General features: G+C 33.5%; 1 long non-coding RNA gene across 1 annotated transcript; it reads right to left on the bottom strand.

Annotated features, from left to right (window-relative positions):
* Positions 1–1136: 1136 nt before the first annotated feature.
* On the bottom strand, positions 1137–6518 carry LOC110711162. Its single transcript, XR_002509287.1, has 2 exons — positions 5650–6518; positions 1137–1553 (listed from the first exon to the last, which is right to left on the bottom strand). It is a non-coding gene; the product is annotated as an uncharacterized LOC110711162 (long non-coding RNA).
* Between the last annotated feature and the right edge of the window lie 6531 nt (positions 6519–13049).

The following is a 13049-nucleotide window of genomic DNA, read 5'->3' as shown; positions in this document are numbered from 1 at the left end:
AATAGTGTTGAGACGATTATGTCCCTAAAATGTTTGTTTATATATTTGCCCTCATTAATGTTAATTGATTTTTTTTTTCTTCTAACTCTTAAGAATAGTGTATAGACATATATACCCCTAAAAATATTTGTTTATATATTTTTTCTAATTAACGCTACTAACGAACTCCAAATCGAAAGAACTTTCGAATATGGCTAGTTATAACGCGCGCATCGTGTGCGTTACCCGTCCTAGTATGGTTAAAGTTATGATCAGTTAGCGTGCATGCTAATTAATGTGCAGCAATATATGTTTAATAAATCAAATGCAACGCGAATACATGTATAATAAACTATATTTATTATATATATTAAAAAGCATTTCTAAAAACTTCAGTTGAATTAATTTGCCTCGAAAAAGTTGTCTTATTCTCAATGCAAGCCCCTGGTGGAGAAAATCTTGAACAGAGCTAAGGCTGGTCTAATAAATTTCTTTCATACGTTGGTAGGCTTCAACTGGTGAAGTCTATTTTGTTTGGCATGCAAACGTTCTAGAGTCAGATTTTCATCTTACCAAAAAAGGTAATCAAAGAAGTTGAGTCGTATTGCAGGTTGTTTCTCTGGACTGGAGACACTGCTAGTTCCAAGAAGGCTCTGTTCGGTTGGGAAAGACTTTGTTTTCTGAAATCTGCTGGTGGTAAAAATCTTGCTATTTGGAACAAGGCTGCAATTACCAAGCTCTTATGGGCTGTTATGTTCAAAAAGGATAAACTTTGGGTAAGATGGATAGACTTTATGTTCAGTGCTTTACTGAGACCGTTTATCATGTTTGGTTGTATAGGAATGCTAGTGTTTTTGGGAAAGATATTAAGCCTGTGCATATAGAATTGTTAAGGACATTGCTTTTCATGTGGCTTGTAGGTGTAATGAGTCTGTAAGAGCTGAGTTATTGATGTAATCAGCTTGTTTGTGTTTTTGTAGTTTTGGGGTTTGGGCTGTATTGCTGCTCCATTTTTGGGTTTGCTCTTTGGTTATTAATAAAATCTATTAATTGCCATATATATATATATATATATATATATATATAAGTGAAAATAATCCAAAATATTTTATTGTTGTCATTGTATTATTATATATTGACAATTAAAAATCAACAAGTTTTTCAAGCTTTTTAATATAGAAAAAAGTACTCAAATTGTAGTTTATAATATGGTTACACTGAAACATTTACATTCAAAAGAGTCCCCCCCTTTTCTTTTCTTTTTTTTTTTTTTTTTTTTTTTTTTTTTTTTTTTTGTGACAGAGAAAAGAGTCCATAATAAAGAAAGGACATTTTACTTAATTTAGTTAAGACCAAACTTCTAAATAGTTGAGTTATAGCGTATAATCGAGATTATAGGAAGCATCACTTTGGGCCCTGGAATCTCAAAAGGCATATGTCACAAAGGTGGGGCTAGCAATGGGTCTTAGCTACATACTTATGCAGCTATTTTAGCTGCAACAAGAGGAGGCTCCAAACGCGCAGCCCAAATCAAATAATCCAGACAACATATCCGTCCAAATTAACACCATGCTCTATAAAATGAACATTAAGTTAAGAAAAAAATTAACACGTAAAAAAAAATAAACATTTAATAATAAAAAATTAACACGTAAAAAAAATTGAATATTTAATACTAAAAAGTGAACATGTTATAAAATATGATCATTTATTAAAAATGAACATGATTATCATATAATCATAAATGTGCTACACCATGACCTTAAAAATGAACTTTTGGTAAAAAAAAAATGAACACGTAAAAAAAAAATAAAAAAAATTCAGTAATAAAAAATGAACATTTAGTAATAAAAGTGAACATGTCAAGAAAAGAAATGAACATTTACTATATTAGAAATGAACATTTATTATACAACCATAAAATAGCTGAACCATACAAAATAAAATGAACATTTCATAAAAATATATGAACACATTAAATTAATGAACATTTAGTATAAAAAAAACACGTAAAAAAAATGAACACGTCAAAAAAATTATGAGCATTTAGTATATTAAAAATGAACATGATTTTCATATATTTATATAGGTTCAAATTCATTGTATATAATAATTCACGAAAATAAAGCTAAAATGAATCGTTAAAATATGTTCATTTTTTATTTATTAAATGTTCATTTTTAGTGTACTAAATGTTCATTTTGTACAAAATTATTCAATTTAAAAGTACTTTGTATTCATTTTTATACAGAAATTATACACAAGTTTGACAAAAATTATTTGAACTCTAAAAATTTGAATATCCACCTTAAATTTAATCTTGATTCATCATAAAAACAATAATTATTGATCTATAACTTGATAGATTTGGAATCACAAATTTTGAATTGAGAAGAAAACAGAAGAGAGAGAAGATTAATAGAGCTATGAAAGAAGAAGAGAGAGAGTTAAGATATAAGGAAGAGAAAAAAATCGTATGTTCATTTTTTTATGTACTATATGTTCATATTTGCAGTTAGCTTAGCTGCACTAGTGTGTAACTTAGAATTTGCGGTGAGGCTAGTTCAATTAGGGTTGTATTTCTAGTTTTGCAACACAAGTAATAATTTTTGAATTAAGATATAAGTAGTCAAGTGATTTGGGCAATGCAAGATAGAAAAGATTTGAAAATATGTTTGGAGCAAAGTAGCTCGATAGAATTAGTCTATTAACTATGTTTGTGTGACCTTATACAGATTGCAAGATTAAACTAGTATCTGGGCCCGGGCGATGCCTGGGTCATTACATTTTTCCTTGTAATTAAATTTGTTATATATATATATATATATATATATATATATATATTAATATTTTGTATCAAAAGATAACATAAAAATATCACATACCTTGGTGGTAAGACACTCCTCTCTAGAATTAGAGGTTTCACGTTCAAATCTTGTGGATAATTTTTTTTAATATAAATGTGTGACATGCAATGATAAACATGGAAGGGGGAGCCACATGGCGTTGAGTGGGTGACATGGCGTAATAAGAAATTGAGTGGATGATGTGGCGTAATGAAAAGATCTACGTGAGTACGTGACACATAGACTTTGTTAGAACGCCTTTTAATATAGGAAATTTTGTATTTTAACACCAAAAAAGGCTGAAAATGGTTTTTAACACCCCAAAAAAAATTATTTTAACACCAGGAGATTCTTACAAAATTGGATTTTACCACCACTTAACGGTTTCTATCCAAAAAATCTGTTAGGTGGGGTCCATAGTGACACGTGACACCATTTTAGCGGTTTAAATAAAAGAAAGAGAAAAAAAAGAAAAAAAAAATTAAAAAAAATTCCTAAAACTACCTAGCCACCCCAGCCCCACCACCGCCACCTTCTTCTTCACCCTCACCAAGCGCCGTCGGTGCATCCACTTCCCCTCCATTTACCTGACGTAACCGAACCCTCCCCCTCCCTTTCCCCCAGCCCTAAACTGCTCTTAACACCGCCAATTAGGGGTGTTCAAAATTTGTTCTGGACCGAAAAAATGGATCGGACCAGTCCGGACTGACCCCGGACGGGACTAAATTAATTGGTCCGATCTCTAGGTCGAGAAATTTGTTTTTCTAGTCTTTAGTCCAGTGCGATCCAAAACCCTATAAAAAATCGGTCTTGAATCGGACCGGTTTTTTTCCTTAAAATCATACCAAAAAACCTTTAATAATGATTAAGATTATCCTTAATAAGCTTGAAAACTTTAGTCGTATAAGCTTTTTTGTACTAAACATACAAAAAAGACGTTAAAATATTATTGAAATTTTTTATAAAAATTCTAATATCGGTCCAAACCGGTCCGGTCCGGATTTGGTCCTAGCTTAATCGGTCCGGTCTTCAGTTCTTGAAATTCAATTTTTTGGTCTTCGGTCCGGTTTGAGTTGGTTCGGTCCGATGCAGTCTTGGACCTATGAACAACCCTACCGTCAATAACACCGCCAAACGCCCAAACCGCAATCCTCTTTCCCCAAAAATGGCCACGAATTTGGCCAATGATGGCTGAAATCGGCCGATTTTGGGGCTAAGTGGCCTTAACCGATCGAATTTTTGGGGAAGGACGGCTGCGGTTTGGTGATTTTGGGGCGGTTTAGGACTAGGGAAAGGGAGGGGGAGGGTTTAGGTGGGTTGGGTTTAGGCTGGGGGAGGGGATGTGCCGACGATGGGCCGAGGGCGGCGGCTGCGCTTGGCAGGGGCGGAGAAGAGGGTGGTAGTGGTGGGGCTGGGGTGGTTGGGTAGTTTTGGATTTTTTATATTTTTTTTAAACTTTTGTTTTATTTATTTATTTTTTTCTTTTTTTGGCCAATAACAAAGCGACATGTAGCTTTATGATCCCACTTAGGCCCTGTTTAATTCACCTTATTTTTACTTATTTTAGAAAAAATAAGTTCAGATCAGAAAAAATAAGTTCAGATCAGATCAGATCAGAAAAAATAAGTTCAGATCAGATCAGATCAGAAAAAATAAGTTCAGATCAGGAAAAATAAGTTTAGATCAGATCAGAAAAAATAAGTTCAGATCAGATCAGATCAGAAAAAATAAGTTCAGATCAGAAAAAATAAGTTCAGATCAAATTATTATTATTATTATTATTATTATTATTATTATTATTGATTTATAATGTATCGGATTTGATTTTATCGTTTGTTTGAACTAGCAACATTGTCTATGTTATTAAATAGCACAAACAATAAACGATAATAATTAAAATTTCATTATAAGCTATTTTTTCCTTCTCCTCTCTATTTACGATTGAGTTCTCCTCCTCCTCCTTTTCTCTTCTCTCTCGTCAACCACTAACCAAGCCGCCATTAACTAAGCATCTATTATTATTTTTAAAGGTTTTTAAGGTCAATTTCGACCAAGAAAACTCTAAAGCTAGAGGTTTCTTGGTCGAATTTGGCCTTATTAACCAAGTTTGAGGTGAAGTTCGAACCTATTTCAGATTTTGAGGTAAGATTTCGTGATTTTAATTTTTTTTTTAAATTGTTGAAATTCGATTTTTGGTTGGTTTTTGTGGTAGGTTTTGGACGGTTGGGGTGGTGACGGTGGTGGTTTGGGAGGGTTGGGAATGCCGAGGTGGGGGGTGGTGGTGGTGGGGATCTGGGATTTGTGGTTAATTTCGAACGGTTTGGGTGGTTTGGGTGTTTTCGAGGGTGGTGGGTGCGTGTGGTGGGTGTGTGTGGTGGGTATGTGCAGTGGGTGTGTGCAGTGGGTGCGTGTGGTGGGGATGGGGGGGCTGGTGGAAGGGTGGGTATGTGCAGTGGGTGTGTGCAGTGGGTGCGTGTGGTGGGGATGGGGGGGCTGGTGGAAGGGTGGGTGCGTGTGGTGGGTGTGTGTGGTGGGTGTGTGATGAAGTGATGATTGTAGACGAAATAATACTCCGTAACTACGTAGTATGTAAAATTATAAGTTCAATTATAATTATAAGTATTGAAGTATTGTATCAACTACACGTAAGTTCCATCAAGTTATATTCAATTATAAGCTCCCAAATGTGTACTTCGTATGTATGTAAAATAAATTCTGAAATTATTCAACTGTATACTATAGACGCCCAACAGATGAAGTCATGATTGTAGATGAAATTATGAAAATATAATAAAAAAAAATAACAAAGAGTTAACGTATTTACCTGTCGACGAGATTGTATACGAGCAAGCTACTACAATGACCAACAGAAGGACAAAATTTGGGAGAGATTGATGTGTTGTAGGTAAGAGATATTGCAATACGAAAAAATATATATATACACAAAAAAAAACTGTAGTACCAAACTACCAATACTCCCAATTAATATTTTTGTCACCCAATTCAGATTTCTAGAATTGACTGACAGTAAAATTACAGTACCGAGAAACCCAATTCAGATTACAGAAAAAGTAATTTAAAATAAAAAAATGGTGAAGAATAGCAACAATGGTGAAGAGTGTAAAATAAGCACAAAAAACAGAGAGGAGAGAGAAAGTGTGAGTACAGAAAAAGAGATAGACAGTTGTTATGGGAAAAAAAAAACAAGGTCAAAATCTGGAAAAGTGAAAAATTAAAGAACAAAAAACAAAGTAAAAAAATAATTAAATCATTCCAAAAGGTTAATTAAAATAAAAATCATTTATATGCTGCATTTGCTACATGAATTGAAAAGCTAAACTTATATAGCCGAAAATAAGGTTAATTATGAATCATTTTCCTTACCTTACTTGAAGTTAAAAACATATATGCGTGTAAGTGGTCATATTCGGACTTGATTTACTCGAATAACATACAATCCCATCGTTTATTTATCTATTTATTTATTTGTTACTAATGCATCAAAAAATCTTAAATTTTTTGGAAAAGAGACCAAAATTGACCCATTATCACTCTCTCTATGGGTTGACAACGTGAGAAAATAAGGTGGTCAGAGTGGTGATAGAACTCTTTGCCTGAATAAGCTTAAACAGTGAAGACTGAAGAGTCGTAAATTTCATGACTGTTGCTTATAATTTACGCATTTTTAGCCTTAACCTTAGTCTGCAAGCAATAATATAATAGTAATAATAATATAATATAATATAATATAATAATAATATAATACAATACAATATAATAATAATAATAATAATAATAATATAATATCATATAATAATAATAATATAATATCATATAATAATAATAATAATAATATAATAATAATAATAACAATAACAATAATAATAATAACAATAATAATAATAATAACAATAATAATAATTAAACAATAATATTAATTAACATTAAAAGTAGAATATTGAAATAATTAAAATAAGGTCAAATCAGAAAAAAATAAGTTCAGATCAGATCAGATCAGAAAAAATAAGTTCAGATCAGATCAGATCAGAAAAAATAAGTTCAGATCAGATCAGATCAGATCAGCTAAAATCAGGTGAACTAAACAGCCTCTTAATGGATTTTTGGACGGAATCAGTTAAGTGGTGGTAAAAGCCAATTTTTCACATTTTTTGTGCTGTTAAAATGAATTTTTTTTTGGGGTGTTAAAAACCATTTTCAGTCTATTTTGTGGTGTTAAATTCCAAAATTTCCTTTAATATATTAGTATAAATAAATATGAGTTATATGTAAGGGAGAATATACGTAGTATATTAATTAAGAAAAGAATCCACGTATAAGTTGAGGCAAGTTTTCCAACATTGAAGAAATAAAGTCGAAATGACTAATACGAACGCCAATTTATTTTACGATGAAATCTCATAATGCATTTATGACGTCAGGAAAAGGGTGAATGCGCCTCTTTGATGTTGAGCTCTTAAAAGCATTACCAAATAAATGAGTAAAGAGGGATGATAAAAAAAAAGTCGAGAAGAGAATGAATATCTACAATAATGTAATCGAAGAATCAATACACAATTACATATGTGGTTAAGGTTAACAATGGTGATTTTTTTTTTTTTTTTTTTTTTTTTTTTTTTTTTTTTTTTTTATTGAGCTCAGCTATGGTGACTTGGTGAGTGAATCATGCAATGATTCATCACTTATTTTTCTAATTTTTATTTCCTTTTTTTGGTGATGCTTTATTGATCATTTTCGGTTGACCCCATGCCTTTTTATTCCGGATTTTGTGTATCTATCTTGGATTATTTGTTCCATTTATATTTGTCGGTTGATATTAACATAATAACATTATAGCTAAATAAACTCTTAAATGTATTTGATCCACGCTAATTTATCGTGGATCATTAATATTAAAGACACTACAATTGTTTAATTAATAAAAAAAAAGTCACTATATAATGCTCTATCCGTTTCGTATTAATCGCAACACTTTTCTTATACATTCGTTTCATATTAATTGCAACACTTCTATATTTAAAAAGAACCCACCATTATTTTATAATTTCTCTCTCCTACTAACTCCACTTTCACAAATATTTTATTATATATCTTTCCTACCAACCCCACTTACACTATTTTTTTTTTTAATTTTTTTTATTATTTTTATCTCTTTACTAACAATACTTTATATTATCAAAAATCCTCATTTGGACCTCACCCTAAAAATCTTCTTAAACTTTGTGAACACCCTAATGTTGCAATTAATATGAAACGGAGGGAGTAATAAAAGTTACTATGTTGAAATAAAAATCATTCTTATATTATAAAGATTATAAGAGGTTATTTTATTTTATTTTTTTATGAAATTTTTATATACTGGTCAATATAAATAATAAAGGTTACTATGTTAAAATTAGGGTCACTATGTTTAATATAACATCGTATTTCGAGTTCACAATAATATTAAATGTCACACAAGTTTTAACAAAGATAATTATGTTAAAAATAAGGTTATTATGTTAAAAATAAGGTCACTATGTTCCATATAATGTCAATTGCTTGCGTATAAACTTCGTGGTCACAACAATAATATTGTGGACCAGGTCCATGCAAGATTTTTGAAATTAGTTATGGTGTGGAAATCTCTAGCAATTTCTGTAATGGACAAAGATATACTACTTACATTTTGGTAATTTTTTTTTCATTATCTTTTCATTTCTTTTCAATGAAATACTCTAGTATGGTCACCAATAAGTCTTAACTGCATTCTTGTGTAGCTAAGATAGTTGCACCACTCTCTATAAAATGAACATTTAATAGAAAAATATGAACATATATAAAAAAAAATTGAACATTTAGTAGAAAAATATGAACATATATATATATATATATATTTATATGAACATTCAGTAATAAAAAAAATGAATATGTAAAAATAATAAACATTTAGTATTAAAAAGTGAACATGTTAAAATAAATTATCATTTAGTATATTAAAAATGATCATGATTATCATATAATTATAGAATTGTTGGACCACCGCCTAAAAATGAACATTTAGTAAAAAAATAAAAATATAACTATCAACACAAACATTTAATAATAAAAAATGAACATGTAAAAAAAATGAATATTTTAGTATTAAAAAGCGAATACATTAAAAAAAAACAATTAGTATATTAAAAATGAACATTTAGTATATTAAATATGAACATTTATCATACAGTCATAGAAAAGTTGGACCATATCTAATAAAATGAACATTCTATAAAGATATATGAACACATTAAAAAAAATGAACACGTAAAATAATGAACAAGTTAAAATATGTTCATTTTTCATGTACTAAATGTTCAATTTTAATGTACTAAATGTTCATTTTGTATTAAATGTTCAATTTTAAAGTATTACGTGTTCATTTTTTATTTTTTACAGCGTTTATGCACAAGTTCGATTGTAATTATAATAACTCAAAAATTTTGAATCCACCTTAAATCTAATCTAGGTTATAATGACCGATCTATAAAATGATAGATTAGAGATCAAAATAATACAAAAAAAAAAAAAAAAACGAGTAGAGAGAGAAAATCTTAAAAGAAGAAGATAATGTCAAATACAGAGGAGAAAGAAAATTAGATAATATAACCTAATTAGACCAAATTATATATGTCACATATTAAAAATTGAAAAAATACCCAAAAATTATATATGCAATATCAATCACAAATTCAGAAAATATAACCTAATTAGACCAAATTACAAATCAATGACATAAACTAACCTGTATCAACTATCTCTTCAAGATTCCAATTAAATCCATCACGAATCAATGAAAAATAAAAAAATGAGGAGAGAGAAAATCTTAAAAGAAGAAGATAATGTCAAATACAGAGGAGAAAGAAAATTTCAACCAAAATTAAGAATTAATTAAAGAATTAGGAAAAAAGAGAAAAATTATGTAAAAATTAAGAAACAAGGAAAGAAATAAGGTAGGAAGAAGATTGGAGGAAAGAGATAAAGTGATATGTACAAGTAGTACATAGTATATATGTATGTTTGGTGTATAAATGGGGTAATTAATGAATGGTGCAGCCAGCTTAATAAGAATTTCCTCCCGCAAATTAGATAATGCAAGCCAGTGTATAGTGTGCTCAATATGCACATGAAAACCTAAACAGTATGAAAAAAGTGATAGAGTATATAAAACAATTACGGGCTTCAATTATCTGGTTAAACTTTTGGTTAAGAGTAGACTTGGTTATTGGGTAGGGCAGCCCAATGATTATAGAGCCAATGCCAAGCTTAAAGGGCTCTTAATAGACATGCCCTTTAATGGACAAGGTTCTTGTTGGATAGGGTCAATATAGGACCAAAATGTTTTTTCAATTTAATAAATAAAGAAAAATAGATAATGTTAAAAAAATTACATAAATATTTTTGTATCTATATATACTTAATAATGGATTTGTCAAATATTTATTTAAATTGATAGTTTGTTTGCCCGCCCATTATTGACCCACTAATGACCCTCGACCCGCTATTGACCCTATAAGTTGTTACCCTTCTTGACCCAACTCGCACCAACCCCGAGCAAGTGTAAGTAGAGCAGTGTAGAGCAGATTTCAACAGAGTAGAGTAGTTATTATTATTATTATTATTATTATTATTATTATTATTATTATTATTATTGATTAGGGGATTTTTACCCCGCCACGTGGACCAATCAAAGTCTGCCACATGACAGCCTAAGGAGAGCCTTAAGTGGACTAACAAGGGCTCGACATGTGGCCGACAGATATCCAACTAGGAAAGGCGACCTTCAAAGGCCCAAACTCCTAGGTAGCCCAATCAGTCCTAGGTTTCCGTAACCTAGGACTGGACGCTTATAGACCCTATAAAAGGGAGATGTTTCCACCACGGAAACACATTCAAGACGTACAATCCATAAAAATTACGAGAGTAAAGGCTTAGATATCGAGGCTGTCTATGATAGCCGGATGATCATTTCTCACCATAGAGAAACCTGATCTCACTTTATATTTCGCACTTTTTCTCTTCCGAACATGTTCTAACTTGACCATCGGACGCGGAACTCCACCCAACCAGAGTCTCCGTTGTTTTGCAGGTTTAGGCGCTCAGAATCTAGTCTTGGTGTTGTAACTCTCCCGAGGGACACAGAAAACCTTGAAACATTTGGCGCCATTTGTGGGGAGAGTACTTCTAATATGGCTTCACAAGAAATTATACCGCCTCCTAGTGAGAAACGGCCAATGGCCGACGCTCAGGTCTATACGGACCAAGACACTGATGTCGACTTTGAAGCCGAAACATGTGTGGCTGCCGACGGTTCACTTAGAACAAGACGCACTCGTCCCATCGAAAGAAGGGGACAGGGCGATGATCAAGCAGGTCCAAGTCAACCATCTGGACAGCCGTCTAGAAAACCCCAGGTGGCCGATGGAACAACCCCAATCACCCGAGACGAACTCATGAGATTCATGACAAGTTTCAAGGTGGAGATAAAGAACCTCATTGATAAAAAGTCGGATGACTCTAACAAGGAGCAGTCTGCCAAGAAGCCTTCCCATTCTGGGAGGAACAAGTCTGTGAAGGACCGAAAACCTACTCTGCATCCTAAATCAAAGGAGGGGAAGCGACCCTTGATCGATCTTACAAAGATCCGAATCCCTGAGACAGGGACGAGGAAGGTCATTTGACACGTCCAGCCGGATGGCACAAAGAAGACTTATTCTGATGTCCGGATGTTAATTCAGCAGAAGAAGAGTCAACAGTTGTCTAAGTCGACTTCAACGTCGAGTTACCCAAACAGTTTTTAGAATACCTCAATGAGGTTTTCGTAGTCAAACCGAGAAGGTCAGTCAGGCGGCCTGTCCGTTCACTCTGGTCCTTAGATAATCCATTCGGCTCCGTATGTGCCTCAGCAGCCATACATGCCGTATGGACATCCTTACATGTAGCCGGCCCTCTTCGGGAGTAGGCGGCACAAAACGTCCAACCTTTGGACTGGCAGTTCCGTCTGCTAAAACTTGGGGAACAACCTTCAGCGTTTTCCAAGGAAATAACCAAAGCTGCACAGCTGGCCAAGGTTAAAAATGTTATGGTAGGTACTTACGATGGTACCACCAACCCAGAAGATCACCTCATGGCTTACACCAACCTCATGTATTTATAGGGGTTGGATGATGCCGCATGGTGTCGATGCTTCCCGACCACGTACTTAAAGTGATTCGCCCAACGATGGTTCGGCAACCTGCCGGCCGGATGCATCAACAACTTCAAGACGCTTGCGTACTTGTTTGATTCCAACTTCTCTATGAACATCCCTGCTAAGAAAACAAGTCTGGACTTGGGTGCAATTAAGCAGTGAGATAGAGAAGGGCTACGGTCATATATCAGGCGGTTCAATTTGATGAGAATTCAGATTCAAGGGCTGTCTGATGAAGTGGCCTATACAGTATTCTTCAAAGGTCTGAAAGACGAGTCCAACTTTAAATTCGACCTCGTCAGAAAGAGGGTTGCTACTCTCCAAGAAGCTCAGATGGAGGCGGACGCCTATATACAGGCGACCGAACTCTGTAACATCAGTAAGCAGTCGGACTCCAAGAAGTCTGACAAAAAAGAGAGTCGGTCATCACAACCGACTAAAAATGAAGAAAGTAAAAAGAGAAAAGAGATCTGGGCGGCAGTTGACTATGAGCAGCCATCCCAGAAGAAAAAGCAGGATTCTAAAACCGTACATCCCAAAGTACGAGTTTAACAAGGACTATTACTCCATCTTCATGGAAATCAAAGAATGGGTGACATTGAGAAGTCGAATACTATGAAAGATTCCGCCAAAAATCGGAACAAAAACAAGTATTGTCACTTCCATGAGGACATTGGCCACGACACCAACGACTGTTATAGTCTCAGGCGGCTGTTGGACCGCTTGGTTGATAAAGGAGTGCTAAGTCCTATTTTTTGAGATCCAAGGTGACCCTGCAGACAAACCATGGACAGCCGTCCGAAAAGAAGGCCCAACCTGCTAATAGTTCGGACACTGATGAAGAACCGATCTATACCATAGTAGGCGGCTTTGCTGGAGGCGGCCCAACCATCCGGGGTACCAAGGACTACATCAGGCGGCTGGTTGTCAGCTCAGTTGATGAGGGGAAAGCGTCCAAGGACACTTTCCCTGAAGTTATCATCACTGAGAAAGATAGG

Source organism: Chenopodium quinoa, unplaced genomic scaffold, assembly GCF_001683475.1.
Source record: "Chenopodium quinoa cultivar QQ74 unplaced genomic scaffold, ASM168347v1, whole genome shotgun sequence".
Taxonomy (NCBI): domain Eukaryota; kingdom Viridiplantae; phylum Streptophyta; class Magnoliopsida; order Caryophyllales; family Amaranthaceae; genus Chenopodium; species Chenopodium quinoa.
The sequence above is the reverse complement of the archived record's forward strand: the minus strand, read 5'-3'. Positions and strand labels throughout refer to the sequence as shown.